The sequence below is a fragment of the Camelus ferus genome, chromosome 3, assembly GCF_009834535.1.
Source record: "Camelus ferus isolate YT-003-E chromosome 3, BCGSAC_Cfer_1.0, whole genome shotgun sequence".
In the NCBI taxonomy this organism is placed as follows: domain Eukaryota; kingdom Metazoa; phylum Chordata; class Mammalia; order Artiodactyla; family Camelidae; genus Camelus; species Camelus ferus.
In genome coordinates, this window is record NC_045698.1 from 110280554 (window position 1) to 110296935 (window position 16382).

Sequence of the window (16382 nt, forward strand, 5' to 3'; positions counted from 1 at the left end):
CTTAGTATTTGTTTAGTGCCTTTTATTTTAGCAGTGTGCTTCCCTCCACCCCCAGTCAGGAGTCATTTACCTGTTTTAACTAGTAACCGGATCATTATTTTCTTTATATAACACCTTATAGCTTATAGAACACTTTTATGATGTTTGATACTTGCAATCACCCTTTTAAGTAAATAGAATCAATTTAGAATCTGCACACTGTGGGCGTAGAAAGTGGGTCTTAGAGAAATTGAGGGTCTCATTTCAATTTGAGCTTAAGTCCTTAGAGCCCTCAACTGGGGTGTTTTCCAACCTATCACCCTATGGGGAAAGAGCAGTCCAGGTTAGATAATTAAGAAAGTGTTCTCTGGTGAGACAACAAAACAGTCCCTCAACTTTAATCCCATAGTCCATCCCATCTCTCTCCCCTGCTCTTCTTCTATATTGTCTTCCTTTGCGTATAGAAAGAACACATAGTTTAAAGAGACCCAGAACCACTTTACAGGTTTTATCCAACCCAAACAGATCGAGCCGAGCCACAGCAAACCCGGGAGGAAATACGAATCACTAATGCACAAAGGAAGATTTTAAAAAAAAAAAAAAAAAAAAAAGAAGGAGGCTACTGACAGAGGAGAGGAGCCTGGGGTGGGATGTAGCCCAAGAGTTTTGGGAAGATGAAGAATAGGACTTACTGCTTGTGGCAGGAGGACTTTGATCACAGCTGTTAAGCAGCCTCGTCATGCCTGTTTCTCCTCTTCTACGTCTTTTAAACAGATACGGAGTGCTCAGCCAGAAGGAAGTCCGTGGAAGGATACCCAGGAAGCGGTCTTGCGTGTTTGAGAGCTTAGCCTTGATCTGGGGAGATTGAACCTGAAAACGGGAAGCAGGCAGAAAACCAGCAAATGCAGAGCAGAGTAGCAGGGGAAAGAAGAGCAAGTATGGAGTTAAAATACATGGTTTCCAGCCATACTAGCTATGCTGTACCCTAGTTGAGCGGCTGGGCGTTAAGTCCTTCTGCGTATCTGAGTATCTCTTTAGGTTAAAGGAGCGAGTTGAATTGGGGTCTCTAGAATCTGTTTTAGTTCCAAATTTTCATGATTTATTCTTTAACCCGAAATCAATTATACATGCAAAAGATACTGAGAAAATGCAATTGACTTCTAGAAGGCTTGTAAAATGCTGGTGTGTTTCCTGGGTCCCTTCCTACGTACCTGGCAATGACTCTCTGTAAGGAAGGCTTTGAAGAGGATTAAACTTGTGAATAGGCCAGAAGGAGCAAGGACTTAATGAACCAGGAGTGGAATTGTGCTGATCCCTGACTAAAGTTTTGCCAGTTCTTAGCAAAATGAAGAAATGATAAAAGTTATACTATAATTTTGATCATAGTCTAAGTTTATTTCCAACCTACACTAGAGCTAGAATGTTCTTTCCTTTATAAAACAATGGTGACAATAATAAACACATACACATGTATTATTATTCTTTCCAAGAAAATACAAAAGAAACATCTCCCCCCCTCCCCCACCTTTCAGGTCATTGAGCTCCCTTTGTTCAGGCCATTGACAACTCCCTACTGAACTAGCTTCAGTGGATTTTAATTGACAGAGGAAAGGCCAAACCCTCATCCTGTGTATTAGCCTCCTCAGGCTGCTGTAACCAAGTACCACCAAGTAAAGTGGTAAAGTAACAGAAATGCATTACCTCCCCCTTCTGGAATTCAAGGTGTCAGCAGGGCCAGGCTTTCTCCAAAGGCTCCCGGGGAGGCTCCTTCCTTCCGTCTTCCTACCCTTGGATGGATGCTGACAATCCCTGGTATGCTTTGGCTTGTGGAAGCATCACTCCGCTCTCTGCCTCCGTCTTCCCATGGCCCTCCCTGTGTGTGTCAGTGTCTTCTAGAGCATTTTCTCTTTGTGTCCACATTTCCCTCTTCTGAAAAGAACACCCATCATTGGAGTATACCCCCGACCCATCCAGTATGACCTTATCTGAACTAATGACATCTGCAGAGATCCTATTTCCAAATAATGTCTTCACATTCTGAAGTCCTGGGTAGATACGAATTTTGAGGGACTCTGTTCAACCCAGTGCATCTGCCATGAAAGGTTTTTCACAAGTGTGTTCTCACTCTCTTAGACCTCATCTTCCAGCCACTTCATCCTGTTCACCCTGCATTTGGCCACCCTACGTGGTTGCTTAAATATGGATGCTGGATTTCTGGTTGCAAATAATTTGCCCTCTGAATATAGCTAACACATATATTTCAGCAAAAGAACAGTAATGAAACAGGTTGTTCAGGGAGTTGGAAGGGAGACATATATCTTGTTTAATTATTTTAGAAGAACAAATTTGTGAATATTTTAGTATATTTAGTATATGCTGAAGTGAACACTAAATCAGTGAATAAAATGAAAGTAAAGGATATACCTATTTTTCCTGAAAAAAAAAAAAAAGAAAATAAAGATACCCTGAGGTCCAATAATTCCTTTTCCTAATAAATGAGTCTAAGGAGAAGAGTCAGAGAAATAGAAAATCATTTGTGTGCAGAGTTGTTCTGTAGGGAATAATTTTCAATAACAAAAAATTGAAAACAAAGGAAATAGTCCATGGAAGGGAATGTTTAAATAGATGGGAATGTATACATTTCTGTTCCCATTAAAATTTATGCTTTCAATATTTTGTTTTTAAAAAATAAGTTAACTGTGGGAAATGCTTACTATAAAATTTCAAACAAAAAACCCTGGAAATGAAATTATATACGGTATGATCCTAATCATTTAAAACAAGGGTTTTCAACCAGGTGTGATATTTGTCTCCAGGGCACACCTGTGATTTCCGAAGACACTATTGGTTATAACAGCTGAGGGAGAGGAGGACCTGCTTCTGGCATCTTAGTGGACAGAGGTCAGGGATGCTGCTTAATACTCCGTGGTGCACACGACCACTCCCTACAACCAGAAATTATCCAGCCCCAAATGTCAGTATTGCCGTGATTGAAAAATCCTCAACTTAAAACACATTGCTTTGTCTTTGCATTTTTGTCTCTTATCTGTAAAACAGAAATAACAATATCTACTTCATAAGGTTATGATGAGAGGTAGGTTAGGTAAGTGAAGCACTTGGGACAGTGAGTGGAGCATGGTTCATCATTCAGGATTAGTTATTGTTAGCTATAATCCGCCACAGTGCAAAGAAGGAGAGGAAATACACCAGAATATTACGGTGATAACATGATAGGAACTGTCCATCAAAGGCCATTGGGAACATGTCTGTAGTTGAAGAAGTCACAGCTGGGGGTGGTAGCGGCAGACACCATGGAGCATCATGGGGTGTCTTAGCAAGAGAGTGTTAGAAAGGACTATTCTAAGGTTTGGACTGTGGTTGGGTGACTTGTGGGAGATTCTAAGGAAGCACCACTCTAAATTGGGTGCTGCCAGAAAGTGGGGGCAGCTCTGTAACTGGGCATCTTAGTAAATCTTATCTGTAGGGAGGGCAGATGAGAGTGAGGATAGAGATGTCGTTGGTAAAGGAGTATCAGGCATACATATTGGCTGAGAGAGGGAGGGTTTGGTATTTTATAGGAGGCACTGTTACCTTGTCGTCATCATCTAGGCTGAGACAGAACTGTGGAGTGGCCTTGCTTTGTCTCATGTCATCGTGGTCTCAGAGTGATCTTGTCTGAGGCTGGTGTTTTGTAAGATGGTTGACATCCAACAGGAGAGTAACACAGCCAGCTGTGAGTGGCAGGTCAGCCTCCAAGTGTCAGAGGGGCTGCCCTTCCTTCCTTCCTTCTTTTCCTTCCTTTCCTTCCTTTCCTTCCTTCCTTCCTTTTTTTCTCTCTCTCGCTCCCCCTCCCTTCCCCACTTTAAAAATATTTTCTAACTTTTCTGCTTTGAACTTGCATTGCTTTTGTAATTAGAACAAATATATGTTAATTAAAAATAATAAAAAGCATGCTCATGGAAAAAAGGAGTCAGACCTGCAATATTCTAGAATAAAACTCATGTCTATAAAATAGGCATAAGGAGATAATTGTGAATAATTTGCACTCTCCCCAATAATATTTCATGACCCTTCCTTTCGAGGAGTTTGAGGGAAAAAAAGGAGGAATGTAGCCATTTTTTGATGCCCCAACTCCCCAGTGGCTCTCTTTAATATAGCAGTTGTAGGGAAAGGTCCTTTGTGGTAATGGCTTTTTAAGTGAATTACACATACAGAAATTGAGTTGCTTCTTCAAAGGAGGATATGAAGTTTAGACGGCATTATGTATCAATCAACTGGATCTTGATTTATAGAAAACAGAATGTAGTTTGTCTGTATTCTTTTAAAGGAAAGAAAAACAACATAACAGCACATGTGAAAGAAAATGTGAATGTCTTCAGGGTCTCATGTTCAATAACAAGCAAAAAAGAAAACAAAAAACTTGGAATTTTTCTCTTTTAAATCTACTAATGTTCAGGACAAATAAATGTATCTTATGCAACAACTGAAAGCAAGAATCTTCAAGGGCATCTTGAAAATATACATGAGTTCTCTTTATATTCTGAATCCTTTGGAGATTGAATTTGGGGGGATCTATTGAACTGTGAACAGATTTTTAGTTGTTTTTTAATCTTTATTCAATTTTTAAGTGTTAAAAATATCCCTTCATTATATTTTCAAACAATACAAAAGGGTATAGAATGAACCATAAAATCTTTTTTTCTTTTCTGATTCTATTTTTCTAAGAGCCTTCCAATTCTAATTTAATTCCACATTTGTTACAGATTTTACTGTCCCGCCCCCCCACCTTTTTTAATCGGTATGAATCCATTTACTTTCAATCTTGAAGTACTGATGCTCTGCTTGGCGTGATAAGACAGTGTGTGCCGTGAGGCTGGGACCACGCCTGGCTTTTCTCCCCGCTGCATCTTCTCCGGTGCCCAGTGCTGTGTGCACTTGCTTCAGTGGTCTGAATGGGAGGACACCTCCCACAGAGCTGCAGAAATCCCTTATCTCGGTGAACACTTTTGTAGAAGGCCCCATGACTCAGAAGAGAGAAATTTTGTTATTTTCCCTTTCTACATCTCTCATAGCCTTTCACAGAGTCTTTGCAATTTAAACTCATCATTCCCTGCCAAATTCCCCCGTCCTCATTTTTGCTACTGCCTTGACTCTATTTCATTTATTTATCCCATTTAGTCTTAACTCTTAAGGTAGCTGAGTTCTTGAAATCATCTCCCTTATTAATCTTTTCTCCCCCATCCATTTCCACATTTCCTCCCCCTAAGGTATCTTTCTAAAATATAGTCCTGGATCCTTTCCCTCTGCAAAACTTCTGATGACTCTTACTGCTTCCAAGATGTAGTTGTCACTTTGTAGCATAGACTTCAAGCTTTTCTCCATGTTCTCAGCCTCTTTTCAGATTTTAGTTACCCTCACTCACTGCTCCACAACCTTTCCCCTAAGCATCATTCATTCATCCAGTCGTTTCTGTGTGCCTGCTATGCAGCCTGGTGATGTACCACTTCTCCTCCATTGCCCACTTTCACTGTGTGCTTTTATTCACTTATTTTATTCCCTCTTCAGAATATCCTTCTCTTCGTTTTCCATCAGGAAGAATTGTGTCCTTTAATACCCAAGGTCCCCGCTATGCAGAACTTCCAGGGTCCTCCAGATTGACCTCCTTGCTCCCTTCTGTGTGTGTTGATAGTGTTTTGCTCGCACCCCACAGCATGCAGGCTCCCTTTTTTTGATGACATGTGTCTTCCCTCTGCCCTTTTCATCAGCCACCCTCTCTTACTAAAGGAAACTCAAATGTTGGAGATTCTTTCATTCCTCCATTTTCCTTTGTTTTCCTCATGCCATGGAGCAAGTGCCTGCTACCCGGAAAGCCCTCTGGACGACTCGAGGCGTCTTGGGCACAAGACGTTGATGATGAGTGGCTCTTAGTCAGTGGGGTGTACTTAGAGAATGTGCAGGAGACCAGGAAGGTCTGTGATGAACGACTTGAACAACGTCAACAACGGAGGTGAAAGCAGTCTGCCTGGACTCTTAAGAATGCTGTTGAGCAAAGTTGATTTTCTGTGGCTGGAGGACAGAGAGAGAAGAAAACACATTAGGTAGCAAAGCACACGATAGCTCCTGCGATAACGCTGGGGTGTTTTGGTCAGTGTGAACGGTCTTTTGAATACTCCCTTCAATAGGCCGGTGAGTGTCATCCTTGAAGAGTGGGGTCGACCAGATGTTGAGGCATCTGTGGCGGCCAGGCTAGTGTGGTCTCACTTTACCTCACAGATTCTTTATAATGAAAAAGTTCTGTTGTACACTTATTATGATGGCCTGACACTAACATTCCTCCTCAATATCATTATCTAAGAAGCTGAAACAGAGCATCTGAAAAGTCCCTTCCAATTCACACATTTTGCAATTTGAGACCATTCACACATACAACTACTGAAAATTATTGAGAACTTTAGGGTTAAGATACTCTTGCCCTCATTCCTTGGAATGATTTTGAGGTAAAAGTTCACATTTAAATGAGAACCATTACAGTGATCATGACCCCTGACGTCTGTATCAGATTTCTTGGTAAGCCTTATATAATCTTGTTTTGCAGCTGTGAGTCTAAAGTTACTCGTTTTTACTTTTCTCCTTTCTTCTCATTTATTGTTGCCAAGGTATTCTCATTTTCCATGATGGTTAGAATAGCTTAACATTTGCAAATGGCTGCACGTGGGGTTTCTTTGTACATTGATGGAGTATGTTTCTAAACTGAATAATCATACGGTATTTGAAACAAGTCACATGAAAGGTGAAATTACTAGCCACCAAAGAAAAGCTCTTCTGATTCTTTTTAGCTTTCTTAAAGCTTTTTGAAAACCAAAGGCTTTTTTTTTTTTTTTTTTTTTTTGGTTATTTGCAGTGGTTAAAATTTATTCTGTGTCTCCATAGTCTTGAGTTCCTTGGGAAGCTATAAGAAAATAGAAAGAAGTAGAAAACATTCAAATAACTATTTTGTTCAAAATTGCTTCAACTCCTTAATGGATTTTTTTTCTACTTTTATTGAAACATCATAAACATTTGTCTACGAATATATTTCAATCTAAACAGACTCAGTTACACATGCACCAGAAATATTCCATATCCTTTGTCATTATCTTCACTTCGTGTCATTTATACATGTTTCTATGTGAGATGTAAACATTGTAGGGTTTTTGTTTTTTAACTGCTTAGGAGCTCTTGAAGAATTGAAGCAAGATGAGCCAGTCTTGTTGGATAGGTGTTTCTGGTATCCTGCTAAATAGTACATTCTCTTAATTAAACATCAGGAAGTATTGCTAGCTTTTCGGCACTGAATAAATTCCAGGTTCATATTAAGTCTGGAAATAGGTTCACTATTCTTAGCATTTCATTTGGCAAGGTGATGTCTAGCTTCAAAATCAGGAAACCGGGGTTCAGGTTTGCTTTCCACCACTTACTGTCTGTCTTTCTGCCATTCACTTCCTCTCCAGCTTGACAGCAGGGCAGGTTTTCTCAGCCTATGGTTCCATGACACTGGACTATTTTATTTTAGCACTTTTCACACTTTTGATTCATATACTTAATTATTTCCTGACTGTAGGTTTTCTCTAGAATGTAAGTGTCTTGAGAGAATGAACAGATTTTCACCAACTCGGACACCTTATGTCATGAGCCTGACTCTGGGCATTATCTGCCTCTACTGTCAGGTAGGCATCATCTGAAGTATTTCCCTAGGCAAATTTTATACCACTAGGCATAACCAGAAGCAGTATATTTAGGTTAGCTTTATATGCTGCAAGGGACAACATTACATGTATTATTTTGACTCATTTTAGTTCAAAGATGATTTGACTTACCCCCAAAATAGCCAATCCTAGGAGCCATGTTTCTGGGGAAATTCAGTTAAATAGAGGTCTCCAATAACTATCATACCTTGGACCATCCTGAGATCAAACTATTTCACCCGAGTGGCGAGGCATTTCACTGATTTTCAAACTGTTTTTAATTTCCTTCATTTAAATGTCAGGGGCATTTGGCTTATCTCCTTGTATTTAATGAATCATGAAACAAACATGGTTATCAGATGAACCTCCAATATTTGGAAAGAGTAGTTTTATTTATAAACCTTCGCATTGACTCATAGGCAGAAAGATGGAGGCGTTCAAGGTGACCACCCTGAGAGAATGGATTCATTATTCAGTTTCTACCTTTTCCCTGTCATCCATCATATTCTCTGTCTCACCACTGAATGTCAAGGATAAGAAGGGACCTTTCAGGTCCCCTGCATCTACCTCTCCTGCATTCTCATTTTACCAATAAGGAAACAGCCCGGAGAGGGTTAGTGAGCTTCCTAAGGAGAGACCACTGACAGAGACAGGGATCCACCAGGAAGCCAGACTCCAGAATTCCTGTATCATCTGGCCTCTGCCCATCAGCCCGACTTCCCTTTCTCCTCCTTGTATCCTCTCTCACTTTCTTCCGGCCACACAGGTCTTGGTGTGGCCCCAAATCATCAGGCTCACCCCAGCCCCAGGGATGATGACATTTGACATTTGTGTCTGTCTCAAAGTCTCTGTCCCACATGCTTACATGGCTTCTGACTGTTTTACCAAACGTTAGGGTCCCCCCTCTCCCTCTCTTACTTCCTCAGCCTTTTTCAGTTTGCTGCTTTGTACTTACTATCAGAAAGTGTAACGCTCCTTTATTTGTTGTCTACTTATTGCTGTTTATCTCTGCCCTTGGAATACAACTTCACAAGCCCAGAGCATCTTATCTTTCACCATCATTTCCAGAACAGAACCTAGTCAAATGGAAATGTCCAGTAAGTAATTACTAACTGAACGAGTAAGTTAATGAATGACTCCCATTCTGACAGTCTGGTGCTGCTCAGTGGTCAGGCGTATGGGCTTTGGCTTTAGGTGGGACTGACAGCTTTGCCACTTCTGTGAGTACACCCTCGGGTAGGCAGTTTACTGTTCTAAGCTGCAACTTTCTCAGCTGCAGAGTGGATTAAAAATGACAGAGAACTGTATTCAGTATCTTGTAGTAACTTATGGTGAAAAAGAACATGAAAATGAATATATGTATGTTCCTATATGACAAGCATTGTGCTGTACACCAGAAACTGACACAACATTGTAAACTGACTATGTACTTCAATTAAAAAATATATTAAAAATGAATACATATCTTGAAGGTTTGGGGAAGGTTAAAATGATATGAGGCCTATAAAGGATTTGCCCCAAAGCCTGTGTTTTGTATGTTTAATTAAAACTTCAGTCATTCATATTATTCTGTCAGTCGTCCCCAGATTAGTTCCAGGGTAGACTGTACCAGGTCATTTGGGGAGACACATTGGCAAAATGGTGGAGTTTTCTACCATTCTCTATCCCCCCCCCAAAAAAAACCCCACCAATTTTGACAGTCACTCATGGGTGAGAATGACTTTGAGGAAGTCTGGGAGTCCAGTGGAGAAGTTCGAGCACAGTACTGGAGCTTAAAAAAAAAAAATTCAAGATTGAACATATTGAAGAAGTCAGAAGAACAGTTTTACTTTACGGGTGTCACCCCCCTGTCAAGGAGGCAGAGCTGAGTTCCAAGAGAGACCTTCTTGGCCAGTGATTACTTTCGTGGGTTAAACTGAGAGCTTGTGAATGAGCTCCTGGCTTCCTAGCTGTGGGAGCTGCTGTCCGCGCTGCGCACTTTGTTCTTGCCCCATTCAGGATGCTGGGATGCGCCGCATGGCTGGGGCGGTGAGGGGCTCTCAGAGGGCATCAGAGGGGCGGGGATCCTACCAAGCATTTCACACATTCCATCAGGATGCCCACCCAGGAGCTGCTGGGGACACCTGGCCTGTGGATTCTCCCACCTGGCACATGATCACCCACTATGCTCCACATGCCTCCCCCACACAACACCCAACCCTGTGGCCAGCTTCCTGTGTGTGCCTCAGAGGCGGGCAAATGCACACTTTTGCACACAGCTAGCCAGCACTGGCAGAAAGCTGACCAGACTCTGTGGGACGAGGAGAAAGCATACCAGCCTGAACATTCAGCACCATCCTGGGGAAAGCAAACAGGAGGGAGATTGTCAGCACCCAGCCTGGCTTCGTAGGGTAGAGAGAAGGCAACTGATTTTAAGAATTCCCACCTATTGTATTTCATTAAAGGTTATCACACAATTTTGAATTTAGTTCCCTGTGCTATATAGAAGTAATTTTTAAATCTATTTTTGTATATGGTGGTTATCAGTTGCAAATCTCAAACTCCCAAACGAATGTATGTATGTTTGTATGCATGACTGGGACATCATGCTGTATGCCAGAAATTGACACATTATAACTGACTATACTTCAGTTAAAAAAAAAAAAAAGAATTCCCACCTAAGCCCTCTTAGGGAACAGGAACTATGGAATAAGTGTATCCATAGAAGAGGTCTGAGAAATCTTCAGAATCCCTCGCAGGGCTGACAGAGATATCTCTATACTGAAGCCTGCATTATGAGAAGAAAGCTCTCAAATAAACTTAATTTTATATCTAAAGGAACTAGAAAAAGAACAAACTTGGCCCAAAGTTAGCAGAAGGAAGGAGATAACAATGATCAAAGCAGAAATAAATGAAATAGAGAATAGGAAAACGATAGAAAAGCTCAGTGAAACTGAGAATTGGTTCTTTGAAAAGATAAACAAAATTGACAAGCCTTTAGCTAGTCTTACCAGGAGGGGAAGAGCGAGGACTCAAATAAAATTGTAAATGAAAGAGTAGACATTATTACTGACACTACAGATATACAGAGGATCATAGGAGACCACTGTGAACAATTACGTGCCAACAAGTCGGCTAATGGAATGGGTAAATTTCTAGATTCATATAATCTACGAAGACTGAATCGTGAAGGAATAGAAAATATGAACAAACCAATAATGTATAAGGAGATTGAATCAGTAATAAAAAACCTCCCCCTCAAAAGCCCAGGACCAGATGTAAATTTCACTTTTTAAATTTAAATGGGGAGTATTTAAAGAATTAATGACACTCCGTGTCAAACTCTTCCAAAAATTGAAGTAGAGGCAACACTCCCTCACATTCATTTTATGAGGCTAGCATTACCTTAATACCAGATAAGGACACAAGAAAAAAAAAAATGCAGGCTAATATCCCTGATGAATATAGATAAAACAATTCCCAACAAAATACTAGCAAACTGAATTCAACAGCACATTAAAAGGATCATACACCATGATCAAATGAAATTTATCACCAAGGATGGTAAGGATAGTCCACCATACACAACTCAGTAAATGTGACCTACGACATTAATAGAATAAAAGAAATATCATGTCATCACAGAGTAAGTATTTTTACAAAATCTACATTCCTTCATGATAAAAATACAACAGATTTTTAAAAAATATTTTTATTGAAGTATAGTCAGTTTACAGTATTGTGTCAATTTCTGGTGTACAACACAATACATCAGTCATATAAGAACATACATATATTTGTGGTTTTTTAAATTTTTTATTGGTTTATAATCATTTTACAATGTTGTGTCAAATTCCAGTGTAGAGCACAATTTTTCAGTTATACATGAACATATATATATTCATTGTCACATTTTTTTCTCTGTGAGCTACCATAAGATCTTGTATATATTTGTATATATTTCCCTGTGCTATACAGTATAATCTTGTTTATCTATTCTACAATTTTGAAATCCCAGTCTACCTCTTCCCACCCCCCACCCCCTTGGCAACCACAAGTTTGTATTCTATGTCTATGAGTCTGTTTCTGTTTTGTATTTCTGTTTTGTTTGTTTTGTTTTTGTTTGTTTGTTTTTTAGATTCCACATATGAGCGATCTCATATGGTATTTTTCTTTCTCTTTCTGGCTTACTTCACTTAGAATGACATTCTCCAGGTCCATCCATGTTGCTGCAATTATTTTATTCTTTTTTATGGCTGAGTAGTATCCCGTTGTATAAATACATCACAACTACTTATTCCAGCCATTTGTCAGTGGAAATTTAGGTTGTTTCCATGTCTTGGCTATTGTAGATAGTGCTTCTATGAACATTGGGGTGCATGTATCTTTTTGAATTAAGGTTCCCTCTGGATATATGCCCAGGAGTGGGATTGCTGGATCATATGGTAAGTCTATTTTTGGTTTTTTGAGGAATCGCCATACTGTTTTCCATAGTGGCTCACAGATTGAATATAGAAGGAGCATACTTCCGTATAATAAAGGTCATATATGACAAGCCCAGAGCTAATATCATACTCAAATGTGAAAGGCTGAAAGGTTTTCCTCTGAAATCGGTAATGAGATGCCCATCCTTATTAGACATACTGCAAATCCTAGCCAGAGCAAGTAGGAAAGGAAAAGAAATAAAAGCCACCCAAATCAGTGGGGAAGAAGAAAAATTTTCTGTTTGTGGATGACATGATCTTATATATAGAAAACCCTAAAGACTCTACCAAAAAAACTGTTGTAACAAATAAAGGATTCAGTGAAGGTGCAGGATACAAGAACAACATAGAAAAATCAGCTGATTCTATACAGTAATAGTGAATTATTTGAAGAAGAAATAAAACAATTTTGTTTACAAAAGCATTAAAACAATAAAATACTTAGGGATATATTTAGCCAAAGAAGTGCATGATTTATACACTGAAAACTATAAGACATTATGAAAGAAATTGAAGAAGACAGAAATAAATGGAAAGATATCCTCTGTCAGGTATTGGGAGAATTAATATTGTTAAAACTTCCCAAAGCCATCTCTAGATTCAGTGCAATCCCTATCAAAATTCCAGTGGCATTTTTTCACAGAAAAAGAATAGTCCTAAAATTTATATGAAATTGCAAAATTGCCCCATTAGCTAAAGCAACCCTGAGACAGAATAATAGAGCTGGAGGTATCTCCTTTCCAATTTCAACCTATATTACAAGGCTGTAATAATCAAAACAGTATGGTACTGGTATAAAAACATATAGACGAGTGGAACAGAATTGAGAATCAGAAATACACTCATGCTTATATGATCAACTAATTTTGACAAGGGAGCCAAGGATACTCGAATAGAGAAAAGGCATTTTCTTTAATAAATGGTGTTGGGAATAATGGATAGTCTCATGCAGAAGAACAAAATTGGACCCCTCTCTTATACCACTCACAAAAGTTAACTAGAAATGTATTTAAAACTTGAAGATAAGACTTGGAACCATAAAATTCTTAGAAGAAACAGAAGGAAAAAGGTCCTCGACATTGGTATTGACAATGATAAATGATATCTTAGACATGATAGCAAAAGTACAAGCACAAAATGCAAAAATAAACAAATCGGACTACATCAAACTAGAACGCTTTTGCACAGCAGGAAAAAAAAAGATTAACAAAATGAAAAGACAGCCTACAGAACAGGAGAAAATATTTGCAAATCACAAAACTGATAAGGGGCTAATATCCAAAATATATAAAGGAAGTATATAACTCAATAGCAAAAATGCAAATAATCTGATTTAAAAATGAGCAAAGGACCTGGATAGACTTTTTTCCAAAGACATAGAAATGGTCAACAGGTACATGATATGGTACTCAACATCACTAATCATCAGGGAAATGTACATCAAAACCAAAATGATCCCTTAAAACACTGCAAGCAAAATACTACGAGTGCACCATTTTAATCTTTACTAGTTATTGTGAGATTGCTGTGTAAGTTAATCAGCACATTTGTAAATATTTTGTTTGCAGGGAGAAAGTTTCTGAGTTACAACTCAGAAAAGCCTGCTGAATTTATGTTGTAAGCATTACTTTTCACAGTATAAAGATGAAAAGACAACAGAAATATCTTCATACTTCCTCATCCCCTCATTGCAACAAAACCCTTAACTGGGAGAATCTTATTCCCCTCTCTTTCCTCTTCCTCCTCCACTTCCCACTTATTGTCGCCTTGTATTATTCAGAGAGCATTTGGAGTATGGGTCTGAGTAGGGAAATGCTTTCAGATAATCATTAGCCCACATACCCCAGCAACATACTCAAAAGATGGAATGGAGTGTAAAGTGCTTTTATAATACAATGTTGTTTAAGGCAAGGGTTGACTCTTCTGTTCTGTTTTGACATGGCATGTCCTGAAATAAATATCAATTCAATATGAGGGAAAAAAACCAAAATGAGATCCTACATTACATCCATCAGAATGGGTATCTTCAAGAAGACAGGAGATAAAAAGCACTGGTGAGGATGTAGAGAAAAATGAACCCTGGTGCACTGTTAGCGGGGATGTGAATTGGTACAGCCAACGTGGGAAACAGTATGGAGGATCCTCAAAAAATTAAAAATAGATAACACCAGATGGTTCACCAGTCCCACTTTGGGGTATACATTGCAAAATAAGTGAAATCACTCTATCAAAGAGATATCTGCACCCCCATGTTCATTTTAGCATTATTCACAATAGTCAAGACATGGCAATAACCTTGTGTCCATCAGAGATGCAAGGATAAAAATATAGCATACGTATGTAACGAAATATTTATCCATAAAAATAGTGTTGCATGGATGAAGCTTGAGGGCATTATGCTAAGTGAAATAAGTCAGACAGAGAAACAAATACTGTATGATCTCACTTACATGTGGAATGTAAGAAAGCCGAATTCATAGATGCAGAGAACAGATTGGTGGTTGCCTGGGACTTGGGGATGGGTGGGAGAGATGGGGAGATGTTGCCCAACGAGTACAAAGTTCCACTTACAAGAGGTATTGGGGTCCAATGTTCAGTGTGGTGACTGTCATGAAGTATGCTGTACTGTATACTTGAAAGTTGCTGAGAGAGTAGATCTTAAATGTGCTCACTGAATACACACAGACACACACACACACAAAAGATAAACTCATTGTTTGAAAGTAAAATAATGTGGTACTATCTATTTATTATTTCTTTATTTATTTTCTATTTGAAAAAGCTCACAAAATTAAGGAGATGCTAAGAACAAAGCTCAAAAAGGCTCAGAATTTAAATGAAACCATGATCGAGGCACCAGGAACTTTAGGATACTCTCCTTAGGATATCATCTTTCTTTCTCTCTCTTTTTTTTCTGTCCTCTCTGATACCTGTCAGGATTCAAATTTCACTGCATGTGTCTCTGATCAGTCAACTTTTGGTAGGAGTGGATGGCCATCTTGATTCTTAAGTCCTACCCCGTCTTCCTTCCTTGGGTGGGTCCAAACCAAATCACCAGCTCGTGTCAGACAGTGTTGCAGAGTGCAGGGACACATTAAGTCAGCAGCTGCCTTGGTAGAAAGTATCTGACAGTTGCAATTTTGGAAGGCAGTTGAGGGTTTCTTTTCCTTGGTGAGCAGCAAGCCATGAAAATGGCCTGGATTATTTGGCAGCAAACCCACATCCCCAGAGCTGTATTGGTGAGAAACCTCTTTAATAATCCTTTCCTTTCCTGTCTTTTTTTTTTTTTTTTTTTCATAACACTGAACAATGCAGGACAAGAGTTCCCTCAAGTCAGCACTCCAGCACATTTAGTATCCAGCAAGTTGACAAACTGAATAACTCATGAAAGAGTTGTAAAATGTGGTACAGCTTTAAAGAAATAAGTAGTTATTTTTGTATGTGTCTTCCCTTTTCAAAAAATTGACTGTCAGTTGTTTTGTAAAAAAGAAGCTCTTGGTAATTGGATTGTTTTGTGGTTAATATTTATTGAGCACTGCAGTGGAAATTTCTCATTTTTTTTAACTGTTTAGCATCTGAACCTTATTCCCATGTTTGGAAAATTCCTTACTGTGTGATTCAAGGCAGGTGTCATATCCTTTCTCCCATTTATACAAGCTGGAAATGTTGGCTTCTTGCTTTCCCCACACTCTTACAATAAGGTGGGCGTCTGGCTTACAGTCTGCCAGTTGATAGTTGCTTGTGTCTACCCTAGACTTGGACTTGGACTAATTACTCAGTGAAGCTGGGTGCCCAGAGAGATGTTGGACTGACAGGGTTTCTGTTGTATTGATAGGGGAGTTCCTGGGGCAGCATTGTCAGCACCCAGTGTTCACTGTTTCTGCTGTCCCTAAGCATTAGAAACATCCCCAGGTGCCATGTCTAATGCTCGGGAGCAGTAGTAGCAATGGTGCCCTCACATCATTCTGTGACTTGATTTGGGTAATATACTTGGTCCTAAGGCCCCTCGTAGGTTTTGAATTTTTCCAGTAATTCTTTGAGTTAACTAAAACCCTTTGGTCAAATTCTTTTTGCGCTCAAGTCAGCCAGAATTGGTTTCTGTTGCTTGCAACTAAGCTTTTTGGCTGACACAAGGCATTTTGTACATGTCCTTTGATACTTTGTCTTTTCCATACTCTAGTGACTTTTGTTTATTCATCCATTTACTCATGAATCA

General features: G+C 39.2%; 1 protein-coding gene across 1 annotated transcript in view; it reads left to right on the top strand.

The window, feature by feature from the left end:
- The window catches only part of SGCD (sarcoglycan delta), an 841450-nt gene that overhangs the window by 177875 nt on the left and 647193 nt on the right, over positions 1-16382 (top strand). The gene's annotated exons all lie outside the window — the stretch shown is intronic.